The sequence below is a fragment of the Mustela putorius genome, unplaced genomic scaffold (genome assembly GCF_011764305.1).
Source record: "Mustela putorius furo isolate JIRA1106 unplaced genomic scaffold, ASM1176430v1.1 tig00000785_pilon_pilon_pilon, whole genome shotgun sequence".
Lineage (NCBI taxonomy): Eukaryota > Metazoa > Chordata > Mammalia > Carnivora > Mustelidae > Mustela > Mustela putorius.
Genome location: NW_025421480.1, coordinates 1,533,413 through 1,545,039, shown reverse-complemented (window position 1 = coordinate 1,545,039; position 11,627 = coordinate 1,533,413). Strand labels below are relative to the sequence as shown.

Below are 11,627 nucleotides of genomic sequence, written 5' to 3'. Positions count from 1 at the left end.
ACCAGCGGTTCATGTCATTTCTGAGAGGGCCTCATGATCAGATCCTTGCACTGTGTTAACTGGAAAGTACCAGTCCGTTCTAAAGAGACTGTGACTTCCCTCTTGGCCTTCTGCTTGCGACCGGAGTTGATATTCCCAAGGAAACATCGGACCCTTGTATTCGGCGGTGGCCCTCCAATTGTAAACTTGCTTCAGATGTGACTAAAATCATCCGGATGATTTCAGAACAAAAAGAATAAATACGAACATAATTTTCCCACTTTCCCCAGAACTATTTGGCTAAATAATGAATAAATATTTGGAGTAAGACTGGAAATCTATCCGCCAAGGAATGCGTTAGGCCCTTTTCCTTCATGAAACTCAAGCGTTAAATACCAGCATTTATCTGTTGTTTCTCCCATCCTCCCAGAAAGATTTTTTAAAGCTTCTCCCATGTAGAGTTTGGGCATCAAACGCCTAATCAGAGCTTCTGTCGCTCCTAATTCCACCTAAATACACTCTTCATTGAATCATCTTGCCACTAATTCCAAATCTATAATAGAAGACCCTTTGGGGGGTTCCATCCTGACATTCCTGAGGCCAGCTCCCTTCTGAAGACTTTTCCGAAATGAAGATATGAGAACAGAGAACCCTAAAGAACTTACTGCTATGTAATAGTCTCTTTTCTACCAAGAAAAAGCCACTAAGGAGCCACATTTTTAGCCTCAACTGACGGAGCCACCCAGGAGCCCCCGAAAGGGACTGATTCCTGGATTGTTTCTCACTTTGGGGGTTTCTGGACCACTTGGGTAATATCACGGCAACCCTCTAATCTGTAAGGTTGCAAGACGGTTTCAGTTTCCCAGGAGACTTCTCGGGAGACAGACTGAAGCTTCCTTTCCATTTCCGGGCGTTGGTGAATGTTTCGGGTCTTTCCTGCTCATCATTCTTTTGCTCTTAGAGGATACATTTCTGTTGTTTCAGCCACCCAGTGGGTGGCACTTGGTTACACCGGCCCTAGTACACTAATGCATGACTCTTCATCCGAAATCTAAAACAAGCGCAGCACCTGCCAACTGACAAAAGGATAAACATACTATGGCACAGTCATACTATAGAATACACACAGTTATCGAAAGGAATGGACCTTTCCTTTTGGATGAACCATCCTTTTGGATGATCTCAAAAACATTCATGCTAATTGATAGAAGCCAGAAACAAAAGACTGCATATTTTCACTTATAGGACATTCTAGAAAAGGCAAAACTATAGAGACAGAACCAAATCAGTGGTTGCCAAGTGAGGAGGGAAGAGATTAACCACAAAGGCATAAGAGAACTTTTTGAAGCAAAGGAAATATTCTGTATTTTGATTAAACTGGTGAATATGTAACTGTATCACACATAAAAAAAAGGTGAATTTAACCATATGTAAATTATACTTCAACAAACCTGATCTTTACAAATTATATTGTAAAGCATGCAAAGCTAAAAACCAAAATATTGTAGATTCTCGTTACCTAAATATGATCACTATGAATATTTGGCCATATTTATACCTAGCATTTATATATAAAACATATGTACAAACTTGGGGTCATATTGTATATGCAGTTTTATAATTTACTCATTTTATTTAATAGACTATTGTAAATATCAGTATTCTTCTGAAACTTTATTTCTTATTCTATCCCATGATTTTTTTCACCCAACCCCCCTATTGTTGAAAAGTAAAGGTTCCCCTCAGTGTCTTGCCATAATAAATAATGCTTCAATGTCTTTAATGCTTAGTTGTTACCCACATTTATAAAAATGGAATAATGATTTTTAAACAATGATAAAAATGTCATATGATACATTAATAAAAAATTACTTGTTCAAAAGCAAGCCACTGAAAATATATCCCCATTATTATGTGGTTTGGAGCTCTCCTCTTCATGACATATACTTCCCTGTAGTAGAATTCAGAGGCCGAGTAGTTCAGTGGAAGCAACATGAGTGTTACTAGAAGCGGCTGATGGAGTTTTGCGCCCCAGCTCTGCCCCGTGTGACTGAGTCACCAGGGTGCGCATTAGTTCCTCATCTGCGAACAGGAGGTGGAAATAAACCTGCGTGGCCCCTGCTGGCTGGCTAATCGGACTCCCACCCCAAATGCGTGGCTGTTGCTCACGTCCCCAGTAGAGGCTGCGAAGGCTACAGAATTGCTCTCTCCTCTTTTCGAAGGTCGGATGGCCGCGGGACACAGTTCTGTCTGATGAAAGCTCTGTTGGGAAAGCTCTTACCTTTCTCATAATGCAAAGATGTCCCTGGCGACTGCTCCTTCCCTTCCTCCTTATTCGAGCCTGGAACACGGGTGTGATGACTAGAGCGGCTGTCCTGCAACCTCGAGTGACTTTGAGAGGTCACAGGTGAAGTGGAAGGTTAAAGGAGCCTGGATTCTTGGTGATCCTGGGAGCCGCCGCAGCAGCTCCAGAAGGCCACCTGCCCACCTCTCCTCAAATGAGAAAAATAACCTCCATCTATTGAAGCTGCTTTCCTGCCTCCGGCAGATGAAAGCATTCCTGACTCATAGTCCAGCTGTCGTGAGGGCAACCGAGCATATATGGGACTGTGTTTTGGAAAATGGGAACCAACATAAACATTTCAGGTGATATTTGCTGGTCAGCTAAAGACAAAATTAATAACACGTGGTCTTTCTACTTGCGATCTTTCTCCTCTCTCTCTCCAAGCTTCTCAGTCATCAAGACTTCATATGACAGTTCCTATACTCTTTCCACATTTTTCTAATTGCTTACTACTGATCGTCTTCAAAAATTTGTATGATCGAACCAGAATATTCTGCACATGGTAATTTTCTGGAAAAGAAATACAAACCGGTTGCTTTATTCAGTGAGACGAACGTTGTCATCAGTACCCCTTCTGTGTCATCAAAAGTGAGACGAAGAGCTCCACTGTGAGAAGCAAAGGGAGAGCTGCCAGCACGGTCTGAGTCCCAGTCGTTAGAAGGCAGGTGCCCCCAGGGGCTTCCAAGAGCATCATTTGCTGAGCTGGGAAGTCTCCTTCAGTTCACGAGATGACACGGGCTGGAAGCAGGAGCTGAGGATCACGTGAGGCTGCAGAGCCCCACATTCATCATAATTCGTGACGGAGTGCATGAAGGGAAGGGAAAAGATGAAGACTTTGAGCAAGTCCGGAGCCACGGAGGCTCTGGTTCCTGACTTTTCGACCGGGGAGCTAGCGCTCCCTCCCCAGAGTGGGGGCATTTCCCAGGGGCTCGTTAAGCCGAAGCTTGGCTTCCATCCCAGCAAAGGCACCGACTTCTGCACTCCAGAGGTCAGGGGTGCAGAACCCCTTTATTTAAACCACCCTCACTGGGTGATAGTGGACAAAGCCTTCCTTTTCTCATCTGTAAAACATCCTGGTAATAACCGTGCCGACTTTAAAAGTGTGCTACGGAAGATGAGTAATAGGACCCTGGGAAAGTGCCCAGCGTGGCCGCTGGCACACGCACATGCTTCACGTCTGCACCTACGACTGTGACTACTTACGGGTCTGTTCTGTTGGCTCCTTCCCTTTAGCGTAGAAACACGTTAAGTTTTTCCATCTTAAAAAAGGGAATAGACTTTAGATACCACCTTTTGTTTATTTTGCTCCTTCTTTTTCTTTTTTCCCTCCTCTGTTCTATCCCCCACTGTGCCCTTAGCTGCACACACACAAGCCGGGTCAAGGCCTACGGAGTCAGCACCTGAGCACGGCCGTGGGTGACCTTGACCGGTCGGCGGAGGTGTGGGCGCAGGACCCACTTCTCCGCTCGCTCATGTTCCTGTCCGCAAGAGGCCTGGCCCCTCCCCAGGGAGGCCTCTCCACGGGGCAGCTCACGACGCGACTCCCCCCAAGTGAGAGACGCCCGGAGGGAGAGAAGCCGAGAAGGCCACGCGGCACGCCGCAGCCTTCTGTGACCTCATCTCAGACCTCACGCGTCATCCCTCCCGCCGGCGCTGCGGGTCACACAGACCAGCTCGGGCACAGCGCGGGAAGAGACAGAAGCTGGGAGGCAGGATCTTTAACAGCTTTTTATTTTTAAGATTTTATTTATTTACTTGAAAGAGAGAAACACTGTGAGAGAGAAGGCGCAGGAGCAGAGGGAAGGGCAGAGAGAGAAGCAGGCTCCCTGCCGAGCCGCGATCCCGACACCCGACACCCGGGACCCCTCGGTCATCATCCCTGCCCGAAGGCAGACGCTGCACCGACGGAGCCCCCCGGGCGCCCCTGCGCGGCCACCTGCGAGGCCGGACCACCGCACCAGCTCCCCGGGCGACTGTGCCTGCTGGGAGCAAGGTGGGGGGCGGTGGGAGGAGCAGTGGGGCAGCCACAGGTCGGAGCAGGAGGACGAAAAGAACCAGCTGAGATGAAGGAGCGATCAGAGGGGCACGGAGACCCTGCCTGTCAATGTCGTTGCAAAAAAGTGAAGCGAGAGTCCAGGAAGAGTAGAGAATCAACACAAAACACTGCAATGATATAAACTGTTTAAAAAAAAAAAGAGGGAGTTGGGCCTGGGTGGCTCAGTCAGTTCAGCATCTGCCTTGGGCTCAGGTCATGATCTCAGGGTCTTGGGATCGAGCCCCACATCAGGCTCCCTGCCTGCTTCTCCCTCTCCCTCTGCCCGCCGCTCCCCTGCTCATGCTCTCTCTCTCTCTCTCTCAAATAAATAAATAAATAAAACGATTTAGAAAAAGGCAGTAGGGCAGTCACATTTAACTTGGGCTGCACTGGGTTCTTGGTTTTTATTTATTTGTTTCTGTTTGGGGGGACTTATCTTCTTATTCAGTCTTGCTGGTCCCTGAGGTAGATGGTTCTGACTTTCCCAACCTCAGGCTGGCTAGATTTTGTGGAGAAGCTGCTTGGGAGACTGAGAGTCTCTCAGGGGGTCGCTGAACTCTGTGCACAGAGACTCTTCCCAGCGCACCATGTCCAGCCGGATGCTCGGGGCCACTGACATAAGGCCATCCCCCGGTTTTCCATAGTCCATGCCTTCCTGCCTTTACAAAGGCAAAAAGCCACACAGAAGATAGTTTCGGGAACATTTAATTATATTTTTAAAGATTTTATTTTAATGAAAAAACTGGGGCATGGCTCATGACCCACGGCGGTTTCTAGGTCTCACCCTCTCTCGGCTAAGATACACAGACCCCTAAGAGAGCGGAAATAGGAGGGATACGCATGAGATACAACTGGAAGAAGCTGAGTAAAACTGTAAGGCGAGTTACTTAATAATCACTCAAAACAAGTTCAGGCTGACGACGAATCTTCCAGTCTTAGACCAAACACAACAAAATGGGAATATTTTAACGACCTTTCATCGTTCTCTTCGGAAAACACTCTGCCTTTCTGCGACTTCTTCACTGACACCATTCGGACAGTAAAGTCCGTGCTGAGTATCCAGCAGGAGACGTCATTATGAGCTTAACAGGAGGGCTCAGTGTTCCCCGGCCTGGTGCCCTCTCCACGGGGTGCGGGATGCTGGGCGGGGGGTACAGCACGGAAAGCTCGGTAAGCGCTTCACTTCCTCCTTCGTAAAATGGGGTTACCCATCCCGATCTCTGAGGATGGTCACAAGTTTCCAAATCAAAATGAGTTGTTAAATGTAAAAACATGTTTAGGTAGGAGGGACTATCCAAAGACACGGAGCAACATTTCATCTGATTGGAAACTTCTTCAAAAAACCAAGAGTATTCGATAGTCTGTTTTCACACAACAAGCTCAGCAAACAATGACTCTGGTTTAGGCAAATTTTTCCAATGCGTGGCTCTTGTGGCAGGAGCCTCTCTGAGACCCTCATGCCCCTACACTGCACACCAACCCTTTATTTAGCCAGCAGCAGATCCGAGTAGCTTTGACTTCACATCAAAGATCACAAGTGGGTCGTGCTCCTTTGGTAATTATAAACTTTCAGCTTCTGAGAAGCTGTTATAAACATCAAAACATTTCACAGGGTCCCGTGTGAATGGCTGCTGGATGTGTGCTATGTACTGATGGACAAAATAACCATGGAAGGGGCGCCTGGGTGGCTCAGTCGTCAAGCCTCTGCCTTCAGCTCAGGTCATGATTCCCAGGGTCCTGGGATCCAGCCCTGCCTTGGTCCCTGTGCTCAGGGGAAGTCTGCTTCTGTCTGCTCCACTGCCTCTCCCCTGCCCATTCTCTCGCTCAAATGAATAAATAGAATCTTTTAAAAAAATTAGAAAGAAATGTTTCTCTTCTTTGATGTAAGCCATGAGAAGCATTGTCCCATAGAAAAATGTAAATAGCACAGAGGGTCCTCCCCAAAAAACCATGAACTTCCATTTTGCCTGTGCTGTTCCTGCATGGCTACGATGCCTATGATTTTTTTTTTTTTTTTACTTCTGTGCGGATAAGAAGGGAAGCCCAAGTCGTCCAGAAGTTGTCTCCATCTTCCCCTTAGGCCTCTGCTCCCCTATAACCTTTACTAACAATCTTCAAAATATCTTCTCATGCCTAGCCCCGTGCCAGGCACGCAGAACGCCCTCATGTACTTGTTCAGCGAATGTCCCACAACTGTTCCCACCACGGTAAGAAACACTGCCTGAACACGGTGAGGAAGAGATCATCTGGGGGCTCCGAGCTCGAACTTCTCGCTCTTTCCTGCCAGCCCACACCGTCTAAGGGAATCTGGGCCCAGTTGGTTCTCTGGTCTAAACAGTGCCTTCGCCGCACCACCAACGCCCACCCCACCCCAGACACGGGACTGAATGGACTGTGCTTGAGTTTCTATCCCAAGAAGAGAACTCCGGTTGGCTCCTGACGGCGTGGTCGGCTTGAAGGGAGCTCTGCCGCCGGCCGTCTCCCGAGAATGTGATCTAGAAAAGAGAGTCTGGAAGCAGAGCCAACGGGCGGTCACGCTGCGGGGGAGGGTAGGTGTGGGCTGGGGCACGTAAGGGGCCAGATGAAAGCTGAAGTGCGCGGGAAGACACTGGTGAAGTGGAGAAGGGAGTGACACATCAAGAAGGACATTTACGGGGGGCGGGGGGGGGCACTGCGCAGCTTCTAGAGGCAGGGAGCGCCGCGGCCGCGGTCATCTTTTACAAGGCCTGCCCCAGTGTCAGTTTAGGGGACTACCTACCATAACCAGCGTCCTGCTCCTCAACCCCCATCATTTTTTTAAAGACTTTTTTTTAGGATTGATTTATTTGAGAGAGAGAACATGCACATGAGACCGAGGAGGTGGAGGGAGAGAATCCCAAGCAGACCCCTGCTGAGCACGGGGCACGAGGGGCTCCATCCCATGACCCTGAGACCATGACCTGAGCCGAAATCAGGAGTCAGGTGCTTGACTGACTGAGCCACCCAGCTGCCCTCTTAAGATCCTAATTTTAGGGGTGCCTTGGTGGCTCAGTGGGTTAAACCTCTGCCTTTGGCTCAGGTCGTGATCTCAGGGTCCTGGGATCGAGCCCCGCATCGGGCTCTCTGCTCAGCAGGGAGCCTGCTTCCCCCTCTCTCTCTCTCTGCCTGCCTCTCTGCCTACTGTGATCTCTGTCTGTCAAATAAGTAAAGAAAATCTTAAAAAAAAAATCCTATTTTTAAGTAGTGTCTACACCCAGCGTGGGCTCGAACCTACAAGCCCAGGATCAAGAGTTTCATGCTCGCGGACTGAGCCAGCCCCCCGGACCCTTTCTCCTCCTTCAGGAACCATGAAAGAGAATCTGTACCTTGAGAGTTAAGGAGGATTTCTTTGCTCAACCTAAGGAGGATCCGCGCCAGCAGGACTCATACCAGCCGCTGGGTGAGTCTCGGATCCCTGCAGGGTTAGTCAGGGACTCTCCAGTAATACCCTCTTTATGCTAGTCGGCTCTGGTCCCAACCAGGGGAGGACACATAAACCCACCGGACATCCCCACATACACTGGGACTGATGTAACCTTCAAGCTGCTTGTCAATAGGTCGTGTAGAAGAGAAACATCAGAGGAGCCTTGTGGAGCTCATTCTGGGGTCTTTCCTGCAACGGCCATAAGTCTAGACACGGGACGAAATGGGGAGGCAGAGAACATTCCGGTCCTGGCCCGTGAACCAGCCACGTGACCTTGCACAAGTCAACGAATCACTCTGACCCACGGTCTCTCTGTTTGTAAAGCACGGATCCCCCGTCTTTGTTCAGCTCACGTCGGGGTTATCTCGAGAGGGTTAAATGAGCTGAGGTTTATGAAAGTGCCCCGGGAGCTCTTCGGCTCGGAATCAGAAAGAAGGTGTGTCAGCTCTAGGCCAGTTTCCAGGCTGTGTCTGCTCTTATTATAGTAACTAAGGTTGTTCCTGACAGGGGTATGAGACGCCATAAGGTAAATCCATTAGGGAGGAGTTAAAAAAAGCAAAAAAATGACTGACTTATGGCACTTGTCCAAGTGAAAATTCTAGGAGGGCAAATAATGATGGAAAACAAACTTTTCCCTGTTTTTTTTTTTTTTTAAGTAGGCTGTATGCCCAGCGTGGAGCCCAACATAGGGCTTGAACTCATGACCCTGAGATCAAGACCTGAGCTGAGATCAAGAGTCAGATGCTTAACCCAGCCATAGTCCCACACATCCCACTTGCTTTTTAATTTCAGGAAAAAATTATGAATCAGGAAAACAGCTCGAAAAGACATTTCCAAATTAATAATTAAATATCTGGTCCTTAGGGAGGGATTTTTATGTGAACTTGAAAGAAAAATGAGAAAAAGCGTGATTTGTTCAGGTCCCAAAGTGGATCATTATTTTTTTTTTAAATACCAGCACAAGCAGCATCACTGTGTGGGGGCAAGTTCAGGAGGTCAGGCTAGCAGAGCACCTAGAAATAACAGCAAATCCCAGATTCTCAAAAACTCTTGAAAGATAATTCATTTTGATCATTTTAAGAATAAACTAAATATGGATTACATCAATTTAAAGATGGGTAACAATTTTGTAAAGTCAGGCATACAAGGCTACAGTGTCCCAGCCCCTGACAGGTGACCAATCACTGTCCCCCAACCCCAGCTCTTCCAGCAGGACCCAGGACGGCCCCTGCTCCCCACCGTGAGGCAGCCCTGCTGCTCCTTCCAGATGGGGCTCTTCTTTGGTGTTTTGAATGAATCTCATTTTTTCTCTCTGTGTTTCCCTTTATTTTATTGATTTATTGGAGGCATTGTCACTCTTATTCAGGTTTTAGAGAGCTAATACCCATCTTTTCGCGGTAAGAGACCTGAGATTGCCAAGAGCCTTCAGACATGGAGCTCCTCCAAGTGCGGGATCTGTGCCTCCCTTTATCTCTCCGCACCTCCTACCCCACACCACGCTCACGAATACCCTGTGGAAATCCCGCCTGCCAACAACTGGCAGAAAATCAGCCCAGCACGCCGCATCCTGAGGCCCTGCGATGTCCATGGGACTAGCGGTAGAATCTGTGGGGCAAACGTTGCCCACAATATCCTTGTGAGGATTTAAGTGTGGTTGGACTTGAACCGGATGCTGGCATGATGTTTGCCGCTCTCAGGACAACTCGCGGCGGGCTGTCACGACATCCGTTCCGCCCCTAAACACCTCCCTCTCGGGGTACAACATGCTTCTGGGCGACACGAGTCCTGCCCTTGCAAGTCTGTCTCCTGACAGGAAGAAGATAGCCCGGTGCCCAGGCCCTGGACCACCCCGGGGGCCGGCGCGGGATGAAGAGCTGGTGCAGGGCTCCCTGGCGTAAGAGCCTCCATCCCCTTCCCCTCTGCTCCGGGTTGGGGGCGACAAAGGAAGGAGGCGTGGTTAGTCTGATCCATCCCTGGTCACTGCACGCAGCCTGACACCAGACCTCACGGCAGGCCCGGGGATAGCCGTCATCAACACGTCATCTCATTAGGTCCCATTACAAATGACATCTCCCCCTGAAGCCTTTCCTGTTCCCGAGGAAATCTCCCTCCCCGGGGCTTCTCCAGCACTGAGGTTCCCGGAAGAGGCTTACCTGTAGCCACAGCTTGACAGCTCCTTCAGGATGCGGAATCACGAATCCTCTGGATGACGGCCAGCAGGACACGGAGGAGAGGGGCCGCTCGGGCTGCTTTTCTCCACCGCCCCCTCCCTGGTCCTCGTCTCCATGCGCTTCAGTTACCATTTCAGTTCACCAGGTCTTGCCGGAAGCCTCCCGAACTGTAATGAAAGAAAGGCATACAGGCGGCCATCCCAGAGGCTCTGTGTGTGCATTTGGGGGAGGGGAGCGTGCCCCCAGCAGAATTCCCTCTCCAGCCGGGAGAGCCCCGCCCCCACCCAAGACACAGAGGGAGGTCCCCAGAGCGTCCTGAGCAGCCTCCAGACGTGCCATTGCCTTGGTTTTCCCTCCTCAGGGCCCGTTTCCTTTCTCTTTCTGCTTCAATTACGGGTCTACCCGTGCATCTCCTGAAAATGGGAGCGCTTGCACCTGCCAGTCACTGGGGACAAAATGAACCGTGACAACAGCCCTGCCTTCACGGGGTTACATTTTCCCATGGAGAACTGCAGGCGAAGGCTGTAGCCAGCCGGCTTACACCCAACACTGAGCCAACAGAAACACAACCTTGAACGGACGGGAATCACTGATGCTTATTTCTGCTGCTCCCTAGTGGCCCCTGCTGCCTCCATCCTGCGCAGGAGGCCCCTGCGGCACCTTCCAGGCCAGGTGCAGCAACAGGCACAACTGCCCTGGACTGACACCCCCCGGGAGCGTCTTCTTGGCTCCCAACAGCTTCTGAGCTGGAGACTCCCTGGCCCCCGGCTCCAGAAAGGAGATGGCCGTGGAACACAGTCTAACAGCGAATCTGCAGTGGACAGTGTTTCCTCAGAGGGAAATGGGGCTCCCCGTCCAGGCAAATTCCAGAAGGTGGAGACCCCTGGGTAGCAGGGGCGCCGGCCCAGAGGGGTGGTGACCGGCAGGAGGCTGGAGAGTGGGAGGAAGCACACGGGTCCCTACTGCTGCTCGGGCTGGGAGTCTGCTGTGCCCTCCCCAGCCCTCTGCCGAGGAGAGTAATTCTGTGCGAGGAAAGGCGGCAGATCCGTAACATCGGCTGTAAGAAGCAAAGGGTGTGCATGAGCCTCCCTCCCTGCAGGCCTTCAGTTAACGGGAACGTAGGAAGCGAGCTCATCTCCCAGAGTGTCCGCTCCTGGACGAGGTGACTGGAGTCCTTCATGTATTCTGGGCAACTCCTGGGCCCTTGGGGGGACTCGGCTTGAGCGAGAAGGTGGGAACCTCAGCATCAGAAGACTCGGTTTTCTTTCTGGCTCTGACACTCGTTGGCTGTGTGACCCCGGGCACGTCCTCTCCTTCTCTGGGCCTACAAGTGTCCTTGTGGCTCTAGTCCCTCGAAGGCTTTGCGAGGGGGATGGGGAGGCGGGCAGCAGGCGGAGCTCAAGCCGTGGTGATGGGGGTCAGCGAAGGAAGGAAGGCGGAGTGTGGGAGCTCGTCAGTCCTCACCCCGCCAGGGTGAGCATTTGCGGAGAACCATGAAGAACGTCGAGAGTGACTGGTGGGTAGCGCTCGCCCCGCAGGCAAGACCTGGGTTGGACCAAGTGAAAACGCCTTCACTCCCCACTGGCACCCATGGGAGCCGGAGGGGGGGGGGCATCCGACAGTGACTGCCACAGAGGGCCTGCAGCTCAGGGGAGA

At 50.7% G+C, this 11,627-nt stretch overlaps 1 long non-coding RNA gene across 1 annotated transcript; it reads right to left on the bottom strand.

Moving 5' to 3' along the window:
* Window positions 1-1,714: 1,714 nt before the first annotated feature.
* On the bottom strand, window positions 1,715-3,907 carry LOC101684245. Its single transcript, XR_199741.2, has 3 exons — window positions 3,724-3,907; window positions 3,527-3,582; window positions 1,715-3,091 (listed from the first exon to the last, which is right to left on the bottom strand). It is a non-coding gene; the product is annotated as an uncharacterized LOC101684245 (long non-coding RNA).
* Between the last annotated feature and the right edge of the window lie 7,720 nt (window positions 3,908-11,627).